The sequence below is a fragment of the Rhyacophila brunnea genome, unplaced genomic scaffold (assembly GCF_057557595.1).
Source record: "Rhyacophila brunnea isolate RB1 unplaced genomic scaffold, BYU_Rbru_1.0 scaffold_21, whole genome shotgun sequence".
In the NCBI taxonomy this organism is placed as follows: Eukaryota; Metazoa; Arthropoda; class Insecta; order Trichoptera; family Rhyacophilidae; genus Rhyacophila; species Rhyacophila brunnea.
Genome location: NW_028232871.1, coordinates 20,575,494 through 20,590,920, shown reverse-complemented (window position 1 = coordinate 20,590,920; position 15,427 = coordinate 20,575,494). Strand labels below are relative to the sequence as shown.

The 15,427-nt window shown below is 34.6% G+C and overlaps 1 protein-coding gene across 1 annotated transcript in view; it reads right to left on the bottom strand.

The window, feature by feature from the left end:
• Positions 1-15,427, bottom strand: part of eag (potassium voltage-gated channel protein ether a go-go) — a 319,631-nt gene that overhangs the window by 226,067 nt on the left and 78,137 nt on the right. The gene's annotated exons all lie outside the window — the stretch shown is intronic.

Here is a 15,427-nt window from a genome sequence, read left to right as displayed (position 1 = left end):
ACGAGAAATTGGTATTGGCCCCTTGCTCAACTTATTATGTCCACGACAGTCGAGGCGTTAACCAATCGGTCATCGTACGCGTTATATGCTTATATATATTATTATATATATATTTGCCTATATAAATGAGGATTTGAATTATTTGTAGTCATCTACAAAATACGGATACACCATTCTGTATCACTCCATTGCTATAAAAATAATAATGACATGTTATAAACTCCACAATGTTGTAAATATAATAGAATGGTTACCACCTTTTCATACAAAGCAGTTAACTCCACAATGTTGTAAATATAATAGAATGGTTACCACCTTTTCATACAAAGCAGTTAACTCCACAATGTTGTAAATATAATAGAATGGTTACCACCTTTTCATACAAAGCAGTTAACTCCACAATGTTGTAAATATAATAGAATGGTTACCACCTTTTCATACAAAGCAGTTAACTCCACAATGTTGTAAATATAATAGAATGGTTACCACCTTTTCATACAAAGCAGTTACATGTTTGAATCTTGTTTCACGCATTATTTAATCATTACTAGTATGTAAAGTTTAATATTTCTATACATTTATTAATAGTTAATCGGTAGAGGAAAAGTCAAGCAGAAGCATTCAAATTATATACAGTTTCTGGAAAAATTATAATGCTATGTTACGTGTTATGTCCAAGTGATATACTTCACAACGATGTGAATAAAATGGTTACAGAGTTTAGAGAAGTTACATGTTTGAATACTAACTTTTCTTTTAATGTACAACAATACCAAGTTCAGATCATAGAAAACATTGGTGTTGTCGATTTATTTATCGAGATGATTTAATTTAAACATTCCATTATCGGTTGTTGATCATTTCTTGAATCGTGTAAGTATATTTTTACGTAAAGGTATATTTTGAGTTAAACAAAAATTTTAACGTAAGAAATTCGTTTATGTATGATGATACTTGTGTATACCTACTTAAACAATGTAGGTACCTATATTAAACGTATTATTTTTTGATCATAATGATATAATAATATCAATAAGTATTAGTTACTCTTGATTTAACATTTTGGTCCCTTCATAAGGCTAGTATTTTCATTCAATACTGTTACGCAAAAGATTCATGAATGTTAGTTTCTTTAGTTTCGAAAATAAATAATTTTAAAAACCCTCCGAAACATACACGTTGGGAAAAAATCAAAAAAACTGTTGGACCGATTGGGACTCAAATGTATATCTTTCACTTTACAGAAGAGTGCTCTAGCCTAGAATCATGCAAAATATTTATAATAGCTACATTTTATCTGAAGTACCTACTTCAAATTCTGTCAAACTAAAGGCGATCGGCTCTGCAATCAATTAGGGTAAATTAACTAACTTAATTATTATATAATTCAAATTCTTTACTAGGGAATAATAACATTAATTTTTTTTTTGTTTCAATTCCAGGTTTAATAATGTTAGTTTGTTTTTATAGAAAATATATTATTTTGTAAAGCTCAGAAAAATAGTATTGGAATTCATACATAAATAATATGTACCTATGTGGTGAAGTGAAATTTCTCATAACTAATATTTTCTTTATGTTATTTTTCAATTATACTCAATAAACCCTCATAACCTCAGATAATCTTTAACTATCGAGTCTAAGATTTCGCCACTGGACTTTTCGTAAGTCGTCATCAGTGAAAAAGTTTTCATTAATTGTATATTAAATTCCGTACTGTGTCTTTTTCTGGACAGATTTATATGATTTCGTCAACATCGTTTGGGAAAATTAAAAAATAAGTCCACCCAATTGTGTGAGATATATTTTCCTTGCTGAAAAATAAACAGCGAGCCGCGAGAAGCGAATGGCGGTAGAATGGACCCGACCGAAGAGAAAGGGATTGTACGAAACAAAAGCTCCGGGCTTTTATAAAAGTGCTTTCCAACCAGAGTGACGTGTTTACTATGTACCGTGACGCACATTAAATGACGTACTATACCTACGATTTTCTTCATCAAACAATATGGTGTCAAACTCCAACCAACGCAATAAAATTATACGCCTTACGTCTGCTATCACCTGTAGTCGTTTTATTTGTAATTTCAGAATATATTATAAAGAGTATACTGCGTCATTCAGGGACTTTCAATAAAGTAGCTACGTCATTGATCGCGTGTGGAAAGCATTGAGATTGGAATACGTACTGGTGGTGACTTGACTTCTGAACTAACCACTCTTCAAGTTATTATATCGGCAGTGGCAGAAGTTTGCATAAAAACACTTAGATATGTATTAGTGGTCGGTGTGAGGGTCAATGGTGTTGTAGATGAAAGACGATCTAACTAAGTTAAGTTAAGTTAGTATAACTAAGGCACTAAGCTCTCTAGCAAGATACAAGTTTATTAAGTGAATATTACGGAGAGACTTGGTGACCCCAACGTGATGAAAACTACGCAACCTTGTGATCAGCAAGTAAACAAGATGCTGAGGGGATACGACACAGCTGTCTTTGCCGCAATTTTCTACCGGCAGTTCAGCAAGGTGCAAAGGGGATACGAGACCACAGATAAATAGATAAACTCATTGAGTTTATTGTTGAATTAATTATATGGAATACCATATTGTAACGGTTAGTTAATTTTGTTACTTTTGTTATTTTGGTGGTAAATTGATTGAACACTTTAGGCTTAAGACACAATGGGAGGTTCTTCAGAAGGGAGATACTATTCAGGCGCCTAAGTGCAGTAACATGGCTGTTCGGTTTCGCGAGCAATCTCATCATACATACCCCACCATTAATTGAAATTTCTAGTCAGAGATAGACGTACCACTTCACATATTTTATTGGTAACGATTGTCCAAACATATTTTTACAAGAACGTATTTTCGAGATGAAAGGCAGCTTAATTAGTAGGTAATAATCTCTGTACGTTTTATCAATATTTGTCATGTATAAAACGTATAACCAAACAAACGTATTTACAGACATCTAAATTGTACCACGATGGCCGCACGGCTTAAGCGTCAGCCGATAGTATTGTGGGCCCTAGGTTCGAATCCTGGGTCTGACAAGTATACATATTGTTTTTTAATTTGTGTATAAGTCATATTATGGGCCTAATAGGTTGAGCATGTGGCTGACATCCGTTTCTCGTAAAAATAAAAATCTGTTAATACAAACTTCTTCTCTGTGGAGGCCCATATGATCCTATTAGGATCGGACTTGCATAACCTATTAAACAAGAGACTGAAAACCGTTTCTCGTAAAAACAAAAATCTGTTAATACAAACCTCCTCTCTGTGAAGGCCTATATTATATATGATCTTATTAGGATCCGATATGGCCGAATAGATTATTTTCGGATGTCAGTAGATGGGGTTCCATCTTAGTTGTAATATTAAAACACATTTATCATCTTGAAAAAACAATAAACTATAATATTATATTATTATTATTATTTTAATCGAAATAACAAATTAAAAATATTGATAACATTAAAACTTATTAAGCGGTAAAACTTGGAAAACTGTGTGGTGGAACAAATGCTAGTTTTCCCGAAGTTTTTATTTTGCGCGCTCACTGAGGCTACGGTCTTTCCCTGTTTTCCTTTGGCTTTTCTTTTTAACATTAACGATGTGCCAGCTGACAAGTTTTTCGCGCCCGGCCGTATTCTTGTAGATGATTATGCAGTATACAATACTTTTAGGGATTTTTTTTCTCATTGCCTTAGGTAATCTAGAACACAGTAAAAATGTTTTACTTGTGAACCAGGAACATTTCTACACACCTAAGTTACTTGGGTGAATATGTTTTTAGTCGTTGGTCAATTTATAGTAAGTACTAAACTAATATTTTTCATTTAAGAATTTGAAGTATGCCTATTTTTGCTTATGAAAAGACAGACCACGTCAATATACAAATTATAAACCTATAAACCTGTGTCATAATATCGCTTTCAGATGGATGACAGATACTAGGAGGTATGACCTCTTTACGAGATATGTCTTCACATGCGATAGATCCCGTCAACTCGTGTTCAATTATATGAATAAAATACAATACGAATTATGCTTACGGCTATTATGCCTCCCCGTAGTTGTGTTTCTATACCCCACGCGAGAATAAGGTTCAAATAGACTATATTACGATCGGACACATATGTGCCAAGAGCGTTTTAGTGTCTATGATCATATCTATTCCATTCCGACATATTGTACATGCATATTGTATGACGGCTATGACATCGTATTTACACTCTGTGACACCCTGCGACACAGGAAGCCAACATAATAAACGGGATTTTCGGCATTTATATGACCGATCGTCATAAAGTCTATTTGAGCCATTACCGTGTCGACCGGCTTCCACTTTTCCTATGTCGGAAAGGTCGATAGACGAATGGGGGGTCGAACGCTGCATTCAGCAGTTCATGTATGCGATTTCACATAAACTAAATTGGTGGGACTTCGGAGTTTTAATTTAATATTTTCTTTCCCTCCATATAAGAAAAATCAATGATGGCTTGATTTTTTATTTTTGGCGTAACGAGTGAAGTTAAAAAAAGACGGTGCGAAGCGGACTGAATCTTCGGTACCTGTAATAATTTCGTACATTCTCCGCCTGAATGGGATCTTGTCTTTGGACATAAAATTAACAGGGCTAACATCGATTTCGAGCTTTAAAAAGAGATAAAACGATAAGAAGGATAACAACATGATGACACCGGTGGTATATCGATCCTTTTCAAGGACTAACTACTATTTTAAAGGCGGACGCACACTACAAACAATTTTATTTCGATTGGTCGCAACAACGAAGTATAAACGACCGTCCAATATCTAATAGTAGTTAATAAAACTCAGCGTGCAGTTTCTGGTCGACTAATATAACGCGACGTATGCCCAACATTACATTGTATCAAATCAATCTTCTTTCTACGCCTTCATTGTAATGTACATCTTTCTCTTACCCTGCCTATTACTTCAATGCATCCCATCGCTTCAGCCAGTGACGTCCCGTGGGGGTAGGCAGATTGAGCGTCACTTGGGGGCGGCAGTTACTCGAAGGGCGGCAAATCGAGTAGAATTATTAGATAAATATAGGAATAGGTAACTAACTAAACTTAGTAATAACGGAAATATCTTTCCACTAAAAAAATCAGCTCACTGGTTAGAAACAAAATGTATTAATTAACATAAAGGGTTTAACAGGAGTGTATTTTTTGTTGGGTTCCGACGTCTAGTTTACTTCCGTTGTCCTTGGACTTCACGTCCTTGATGACCAGCAATGACATGTGCAGATTTGCGAATTATATTTGAATTACCTACATACTTAGATACCTCATTAATTTAACCAAATATTTTTGCCAGTGATTCGCGAGTTTTGAAAGTTGTCAGGTATATTTTTTGATGTATCTGAAACCATGGACTCGCAATATTGTATATTTAAGTAGAGATGGCATTTAAATTAGATTTTGTGGTAGGTATATATTTTGTTAGTAATGTATCCGTACAACACATTTCTTAGATATTGGAATCATGAAACGATAATTAAAAAAAAACATTATAAGAATGGGGTGGCATTTTGGCGCTGCCTAGGGGCGGTATTTTGTCTCGGGACGTCGCTGGCTTCAGCGATTGATTCGCAAAACTATCGAAAGTATCTATCGCATTTTCTTGCAATGAAGAACTGACATGTTGCTAAAACTACTTAATTACTGATGCGATACTCAAATTCAAGTCATCAAGATCTGTCACATCTACAAACGGTTAGACATCGGGTGCGCATGGCCTAATACACTCATACAAATTATTAGGAATGTTATTTTGACCTTTTGAATTGTATTTCAATGAAATCTTCGTAGGTATTATATTCGTAAACTAGTTGACATATACTTGTAAGTATCCTTGACCTAGCCTAGGTGTAATTAAACATTTGTTTTAGTATAAATTAGTACTATTAATTTAACCAATGACTTAGTAAATACTTGTTCTAACTGTAATGTGTATGTATCTAATTTGAATATCTACACGTTATGTTGTTAACGAGAAATTAATTGATTCAAATTCATGCATAATACTGCATCTATTTGCAGTCGAGAAATGCACATGCCGCTAATGCGAAACATGATCAAACAATTAAAAATAATATTGAAAGCCATTCGCAAATAACAATAAATGAATGTGTTTTCGTAGACGACCTTTTATTGACACACATACCTACTTAATTTCATTAAATTGGTTGTTCCAATGGTAAATTAGTGGACAGGTTTTTCACTTTTAATATCTACCATTTAATAAACATTTAATTTTTTATTTATTTATTTATTAAGGAAACAAACAGTTACATATTGATTACAAAAATTTAAAATATAATAATGAAAAGTTACTGCAACCAGCAAAGTTTCCAAATATTCATTATAATATAGTTAAGCCTAACAAGATAGAGAGTAAGAATAACATAAATATAAAGAATTTTTTTTTTTTTTTTTTAAATTTTTATAAAGAAATTACATGAGAAAAATGAGGAAGAATAATGAATAATTAAATTATATACAAAATAAATTAACGTAAACATATATATATTGTATGTATATATTATAACAAGCACATCCAACTTCAAACAGGTTATGATCAACTATGTAGTATTAAAACTAAAAGCGATCTACTACACGCTTCCATTTTCATTCTGCGGTTTGAACAAACGTATTTTATTTTGCTGAGGACACTGAGGCGTTTTGCAAATTAAATAACAACACGTGTCATAAAAATAGTCAATTACACATTTTGTCTTCTTTTGGATACTAACTGTAAACTTTAATCATACTGTAAAAAAGAGCCTACTGCGCGACGGTAAAAAGAAACTACGCCTCACAGGACCGCACACCCAGAAACGGAAATAATACAAATTGAAGAGCCTTCTCTACAGGCTGGCTTTACTCCTCTCGGCATTCTACGATACGCAAGACATAGAAACTTTTCCATTTTTGGTAGTATTAGCTTGTGTGTCTCTGACTATAGTCTAAGGTCTCTGATGATTTTCTTAGAAATCGGTGGCATCTATTGTTTGTTCTTCCAAGATGCAGAACTAACCTGCCATTAGTAATGTCAATTGGGAGGGCAATAACTATGTTTAATCAAATCGCTTCGGATATTGATATATTCCACTTACGTGAGGGTGAATTTTAGTGGACGTTGTTTTATACGTTTTTTTAAGAAAGGGTTTATCAACCTTGTTCACTCTGTGTGCTTCCATGTACTTTTATTTTTATTATTTTATTATTGTATTATTTACTCATGTTATGTATTTTTATTTGAAAATTTACTTAATAGTTTATATCACGTCGTGAACGCTTTGAATTTATAATTTGTCATTTTCATTATATTTAAAATAAATAAATTTGAAATTTGAACATGTGGCCACTAGAAGACCCACGGCACTGATAAATAGGTGCAACCATCTCAGTTATCCGATATTTGCTTTATTATTCCAACATGAAATGTCTAAGAAACAAGGACGCAAACAACGCTGATGATGCACGTACCTGCGAACAAGGTGTATATTGCTAGGATAGAAGAGTGTCGTGGTATGGAAAATGTACCTGGAAAAGTCTAATATTCAGCAATTGAAGTAACTGGAATTTAAGCCCTAATGATAAATGTGGAAGTCATGGCACTTGCTTTATTTTATTAACCCCACCCCCTCCCGCCGCCGTAAAAACCAATAAATGGATTTTTTATAAAAATGGACCATTATTACTTACTATAATTACGTATAACTATTTTTCTGTGTGCGCGCCTGACGTCTCAGCTTAAAATAAAGGAATTCAAATCTTCTCAGTCTCACATATTATTTCACATAATCTGGAAATACAGACAGGAATAATAATTAATGCGTCCATATCAAAATCTCCTTGAAATCGTATTATATATATATTACTACTGAAAGTAGGTAGAATCTTTTTACATTTTCAAGACTCAAATCCTATGGATTTATAAAGCGATCGACCAAAATCATTCCCGCGATTAACCGGTCGATCACAATTGGTGCGTTGGACATGTCTGTTTTATAAATAAGATCTGACCACAGTTTGATGTGTTTTTCTTTTAATGCTATTTACATATATATGTATATATATATATATATATATATATATATATATTATATATATTACACTGCTTTAAACAGTGACAGAGTGCTGATCAGTCCCTCAGATGCTTGAGATAGGACATTTTTCATTTTATCGGCTGAGGATTGTGACTACTTTGAAATTCCGTCACTTTTTGAGCGATCAAGACTCAATTCTCTGCTTCACTCATGACAGAGCGAAGGCTGTCCCCAGTAAGCTCCTTTACTTGATCGCTCCAGCGCGCTGACTTTTTTCATCTGCTTTGCATTCCCTGAAGGCTACCCAAAACCACCAGTCACTTCATGTTATTCGGTCCGCGCCGAAAAATATGCCCAAAAACTGCAGAATGCGTCTCAAACATATTGTCGAGAGCCGTTTATTTATCTCTAGCTATGGCTTAACCCTCAATTGCATGGTGTTGCCTTTAAGTAACAAAGTGTATTATTCTTCTTTTTTTTGTGAATGAAATTGTATTTAAAAATTGCAGTTCTCTATTACTATGACAAAGTTTACTGACAAAATAGTTATAGTTTTTATTTATAGGTGCCACTATTTGTATCTACATTAAAGGGTTTCCATCATGTATATTATTATCTAGCCGCCCATTCTTTGCCAAAAATCAATTTAATATTAAATAATATAATGTCATAAAGGCACGTGATTATATAATGTTCAATTATATAAACAAGCGTTAATATATAATATAATAAAAAAACATCTCGAAAGTTATTTTATTTATGTATTATTGATAAATCGGTTTTTATATTATTTTTAAAAATATACTTAAAAAATCACATACATGCTAAAGAAATAATAATACTACTATGAATAAATTTTATTTAACCTAATACCGTCGAATGACAATGAACAATAATAATTAATTGTTGGTACAATCTCTAATCATATTATTAATATTCTAAGTGATTACAAAATTAAGTCTGAACAAAAAAAAATATTTAGGAATGTACATAATATTCAAAACCCTTTTCCACTCTGTTGTTTTTTAATTGCATAGTAACAAATTTTCAAAACACTGTGTTCAATAATTCATATTATCAATATATTTACACTTACCCTATATACCCTCTAAAGTGGTCTACACTTCTACCTCTGGGGTATAAAGTAAGTTGTCTTCTAGCAAAACATAGAACTCCCATTCAATATTGTAGTACCTAGTGTCATCAATGGTTATTTATTACCTGGTATTAAGGGCGGACGTGCTCAGCGTGGGTCAAAATGGAACTTTTTTTCTATTTTCAAAGCATGATCCTGGACATACCTTAAACGTTGCAGATAATCTATTTGTATAATTTTGAAGCCTTATTATCCTTTATATTTATTTTAAACATTTAATGACTGCATAAAGTATTTTTATTACATAAAATAGTATTCTTTTAAACCTCTCGCTATAATGTTTAAGAATATAGTCATATTTCGGCACATAACTGTGGAGTGGTGTTAAGATTTTTTACATTTATTAATTTTTAAACGCATTTATAAAACCATTAGTATAATTTATGACGAGATAGTTTTAGTAAAATATTTACGATAAAAAATTATATTGATAATCTCTGTGATCCCAAATTTGACAAGAATTAGGCATTTTATTATTCAAAAAATGGGCAAGATTAACACATTCATAACCTACTTATTATTAACTATGTCTTTGACCATTCAAGTGTGATAAACATCCTACGAATAATGATTGCTTTATAATAATTATTGACTTAAGAATAAGGTAGTGATTTTTTGAAATACGCCATTCCTTTTGGCATTCCCCAGTGGTTAAGCTACAACATACGGCCGTAGCCATAAATTGACAAACTATAATTGAAGTAGGGAGTAAAATAATGTTAACGCGCGTGTTTGAACATGTACCGTTATTTAAGTATAAGTATTTTTGGCTGATAATATTATCCGAAGCCACTAATTGCACCGACGCTAATCGGCGTAATCGACGTTAATGCAGCTGTTAATGAGCCCAAACCACTGACAGCTCAAAAACACTCAAAGACCCGTGCAACAACTATAATAACAAGATCACAAAAAATTGCCGGAGATTTGAAGGACACAACTCGTGCAAAGGAGACTTCAGCGGGAAAGCGAGATGTCACTCCCAAGGCCTCGACGTCTCAGAAATCTGATGGGACACCGGTATCAGCAAATGATGTGTCTCTTGGAAACTCCACTACCGGTGAAGAATGGTCAACGGTAGTGAAGAGGAAGAGGGCAGCCATTGCGATTCGTGGTAGCTTTGGTGGGGCGGTGAGGGGGGCGGAGGTGGTTAAAAATTATCACTTCTACCCCTTTCATCGCGACACCACAGTTGCGAACTTGAACGACTATATTAAAAAAATTACTAATTGTACTGCTGATTTCACAGTAGTTAATCTGAAGTCAAAAGGTGATTACGCTTCATTTAAGGTAGGGATCCCTACTAAGCTAAGTACGTTGGTTTTGAAGGCGGAAAATTGGCCCCGCCATTCATTTATTAAAGAATGGGTTGCCAGGATGGAAACACCACGGCTACCGAGTAGCTGACTTAATAATAACAATAAAAATAAGAATTGCCCTAAGCAATTATTATTCTACTACCAGAATGTTCGGGGCTTGAAAACAAAATCTGTCGATTTTTTGAGCAATGTTTTGGCTGATGACTATGACATCATAGGGTTAACTGAAACATGGCTCAATGATAGTGTTTTTAGTCGTGAATATTTTGGAAGTGAGTACTCAGTCTTTAGGAGGGATCGAGACTCCGGCGCAGGCCACAGGCAGTGTGGGGGTTGTCTTTTGGGGGTTAGAAGTATGGAAGGGTTACAGGCCGAACGTTTCCGTGCTTTGGAGACTCAAAATGAGGACCTTTGGGTGAAACTGACCTACGACGGAGACACTATTTACGTTTGCGTCATTTATTTTCCACCAGCAAGTGACTTGGAGGTGTATAAGTGTTTTATTGAGAGTATGCTATCTAATATCAACTTAATTGGAGATAGAAAGATTATTGTAATGGGAGATTTTAATCTAAACTCAGCACGTAGTGGTAAAAGAGTCAGCGATGACCTTGAATTTCTATCTTCTGTTTTTGGATTTTCTCAGCACAATGATGTCTCTAACTCTAGCAATGGACTTTTGGATAGGGTATTTAGCAATATCGACTTATCGCTTACACGATGCACATCTCCTCTTGTACGCGAAGATGTGTATCATCCAACTTTAGTTTTTCTGTTCAGGTTTCGGTCGACTCGTCCGCTTCAGACTCCAATTCCCTCTTACAAAACCAACCAATTCGGCGGGTGGAGGTTTGAAGGCGGAAACTTCAAGCTACTTTACTCATTGATGAGTGAAGTGGACTGGAGTGAGTTGTTCGAAATTTGTGATGTGAATGAGGCGGTACAATGTTTTTACAATATTGTGTATAATATTTTTGATCAATGTTTTTCGAGGAAGTCGCCATGTCGTGGTGGAAGGCGATACCCGAGGTGGTTTTCTCGGGAGATTATTGGGGACATTAAGGTCAAGCATAACTATCATACAGTATGGAAGGCTGGGCATGATCAGACTGACTATATCATGTTTAGCATCTATCGTTCAAAAGTGAGACAAGCTGTTCGACGGGCCTATCGAACATATATGGAAACGGTAGGAGATTCCATTCGCGAAAATCCTAAATTGTTTTGGAATTACGTAAAATCGTTAAGAAGAGATGGTGGGTTTACTGATAGGATGAGTTGGAAGGGCGAAGAGGTGACCGGACATGGAGTGGCAGAAGCATTTGCTGGTCATTTCAAGTCTGTCTACGCAAGTAGTATTCCAAATCTGGATGTTGCCTCAACGTCAGGAAAACCGTCATGTGGTGCCCAATCCGTCGATATGTTTTCAATTAATGAGGGCTATGTACTTCAGTTTATTAAAAAACTGAAGAATACTCGCTCTTTGGGACCTGATTATGTTCCTACATTTTTTTTTAAGGGTTGTATTGACTTCGTTAAAGGCCCGCTTTCATATATATTTAATCTCGCAATGGAGACAGGTATCTTTCCGGAAACGTGGAAGATGTCGAAGGTTACTCCAATCCATAAGAGTGGTACAGAGTCATCAGTGGAGAATTACAGGCCGGTAGCTGTTCTCTCTGCACCAGCAAAAGTTCTTGAGATGATTATGCACAACATGATTTATCCAAAAATTGAGTCATTCATAATAAATGAACAGCATGGATTTAGAGCAGGCCGATCAACGGAAACTAACCTGGTGGTATTTACCGATTATGTGTCATCGGCACTGGATAGAGGCCACCAGGTTGACTGTTCTTACAATGACTTCTCGAAAGCATTTGACAAGGTCGATCATGACATCCTGATGGAAAAACTCCAACTTATTGGATTGTCGGATCGATTTTTGAAACTATTCGGGAGTTATTTTAGGAACCGTTAACAATACGTATCGTACGGCCTTTATCAGTCACAGACCTTTTACACATTTTCTGGTGTCCCCCAGGGCTCAAACTTAGGGCCGTTGCTGTTCACGATTTTTATAAATGACATAGCATTGGTAATAAAAAATGCTATGTTTTTGTTGTTCGCTGATGACTTGAAACTCTTTTTGGAAGTTGTCACCTTGGACGATTGTCGTCAGCTCCAACTTGATATAGATAATGTATTAAATTGGGGCAGGCGTAACAAACTAGAATTCAATATTGATAAATGCAATCTTTTATCGTTTACCAGAGCCTCAAAAGTGTTGTTTTTCCAATACTCGATGCATGGCAGAGTTCTGTCACGAATATCATCTGTAAGGGATCTTGGCATTACGTTTGAGAGTAAACTGACATTTATTAGCCATATAGTTACCATTTGTAACAAAGCGCTTAAAATGTTGGGCTTCGTCATGCGTACTTCCCGGGTCTTTTCAGATGTTACGGTATTAAAACTTTTATTTAATTCTTTAGTTCGAAGCAGACTTGAGAGTGGGTCTATTGTTTGGGCACCGCACCAGTTGAAGTATGGCCTTATGGTGAAGAGGGTACAGAAGAAATTCTTGAGACTCCTTTACTTGAGGTTGTATGGATACTATCCGTGGCTTTATCCAATTGACTTTCTCTTAGGCATGCTTACATACTGCAGTCTGCAATTTAGAAGAAATCTTTATTTAGCTACGTATTTTTTTCGACTTATACAAGGTATAAATGATAACTCTGCCATTCTGGGCAGTGTTGACCTGTGTGTCCCTGATAACTATCTTAGAAATAGAGACCACCAGTTGTTTATTCTCCCAAGGTGCAGAACCAACCTGCCACTGGTAATGCCAATTGGGAGAGTGATAACTATGTTCAACGAAATTGCTTCGGGTGTTGATATATTCCACCTACGTGAGAATGAGTTTAGGTGGATGTTGTTTTATAAAATCTTAAAATAGGGTCTGCTTAGCTCATCCGGTGTACTTCCTTGTACCTATCTAATTCATCTACTGATATATCTCTTTTTTATGTAATACTGTTATATTTATATATCTTTGTTTCTAAATGTCATGTTGTGAACGTCTTAAACTTATAATTTGTAATGTCCACAATATGTTAAAAAATAAATGAATTGAATTGAATTGAATTAATGCCGGGATAGAGTGCATCTATAATCCACAAAAAACCCAAAATACTTAGACTTTGCTTTAGACCGGACTCCATCCTATCAATCGTGCATGAAATAGCAAATTCAAAGCATGGAATATCCACTAAAACGCAGCCTGCGGTCACCAAGCATGGCAAAGAAAATAAATACAGTTTTCATGGAAACACCGTGCGTAGAATATTTTTTTTTGCTTTTAACAATAACATGTAACAAACAACGTACAAATGAAGTAATATACGTCATATATTAAAAATTGTATAAATACATCATTTTAGTATATTATTAAGGTATGTAATATTTTTAATTATTATTTTATGTAACTTCTTAAATGCATAATTTGGTCAGTCAAAATTACAATAATATAGTGTTTTTAAAGTTTAGTCAATGAACATATTATTATTATTATTATTATTATAATGCATAGGTACCTATTGCTATCTGTAAATACTAATGCAAACTAATACCCCGTTTACATGTGTATGGATTTACTGTTGACAGTACGTCGGCCATAACAATAAAATGCACGTGTAAACACGTATTGGCATGTAAGTTGCAAGATTGCATGCATGAATCAAAAAAGTTCGGAAGCTTCTGAATTTTCATGCGATAGTTGGGATTTTTTCGATATGCGCCTGCGCAGTGGCGTACTTCTCGGGGAAAAAAACAAACTACACCGCGTTTTGAGTTTACCAATTTTTTAGACCTGTCAAATAGTACCATAAAATGACAATATCGCGTCTTGCTTTCTCTTGAAGAATGAGATTGGAGAGACCGTCAGCACTTCTACGTGTAAATAGTTTAAAATACTCACTATTGCTGTAAATAAATCCATGCGCGATACACGTGTACAGGTACTATAGTACTAAGGTGGTACTACGGTGGCCGCGCGGATTAAGCGTTGGACTATCACGCCGTGGGTCTCAGGTTCGAATCCCGGGTCTGGCAAGTACACATATTGTTTTTCAATGTGTTTGTGAGTCAGGTTATGGACCTAATAGGTTGAGCAAGTAGCTGACATCCATTTCTCGTAAAAAACAAAATCTGTTAATACAAACCTCTACTCTGTGGAGGCCCATATGATCCTTTTAGGATCGGACATGGTCGAAAAAAAAATATTAATTTTTCTTTATCACTGTTTTAAATACAATATGTAAGTATAAGTATCATTTGCCACAATGTAAGCAGTGATTAGTTTTAGGGTTCAAATCGTCATGTCGTTATATTTTTTTTTTGGTTGTAAAATAGTTAAAAAACAAACTATATAGATCACAATAGAATAAATCTACATGACAAAAATTAGCAGCGTTTTTGCAGAAATTTCGTTTTGGTAGTGTACGTAACTGGTCATCATTAGATTCGGAGTTCTAATCTGTCTACCACATTTTAATTTCGTTTTTGTAAACTATAAAGTGTGGACAAAAAAACGTGACACCACCGCAATACGTTTTTTTCGATGTAGGTTTTATAGTATATATTTGTCAATTAACAGATTTATGTGTTTCTATTGTACAGTTTACTGTTTCATTGTCCCAAGTCGTATGGTAGTAGTTAATTTTGAGAGTGGACAGTTAGAAGATCGATGCTAAGAGATAAATAAACGAGTATTTTAATGTTTGAATAGGCAATTAGCAAAACTCGTTTCAGTCTCGCCCATCAAATGATTATTATAAATAACACGTAGAGACATCGCGC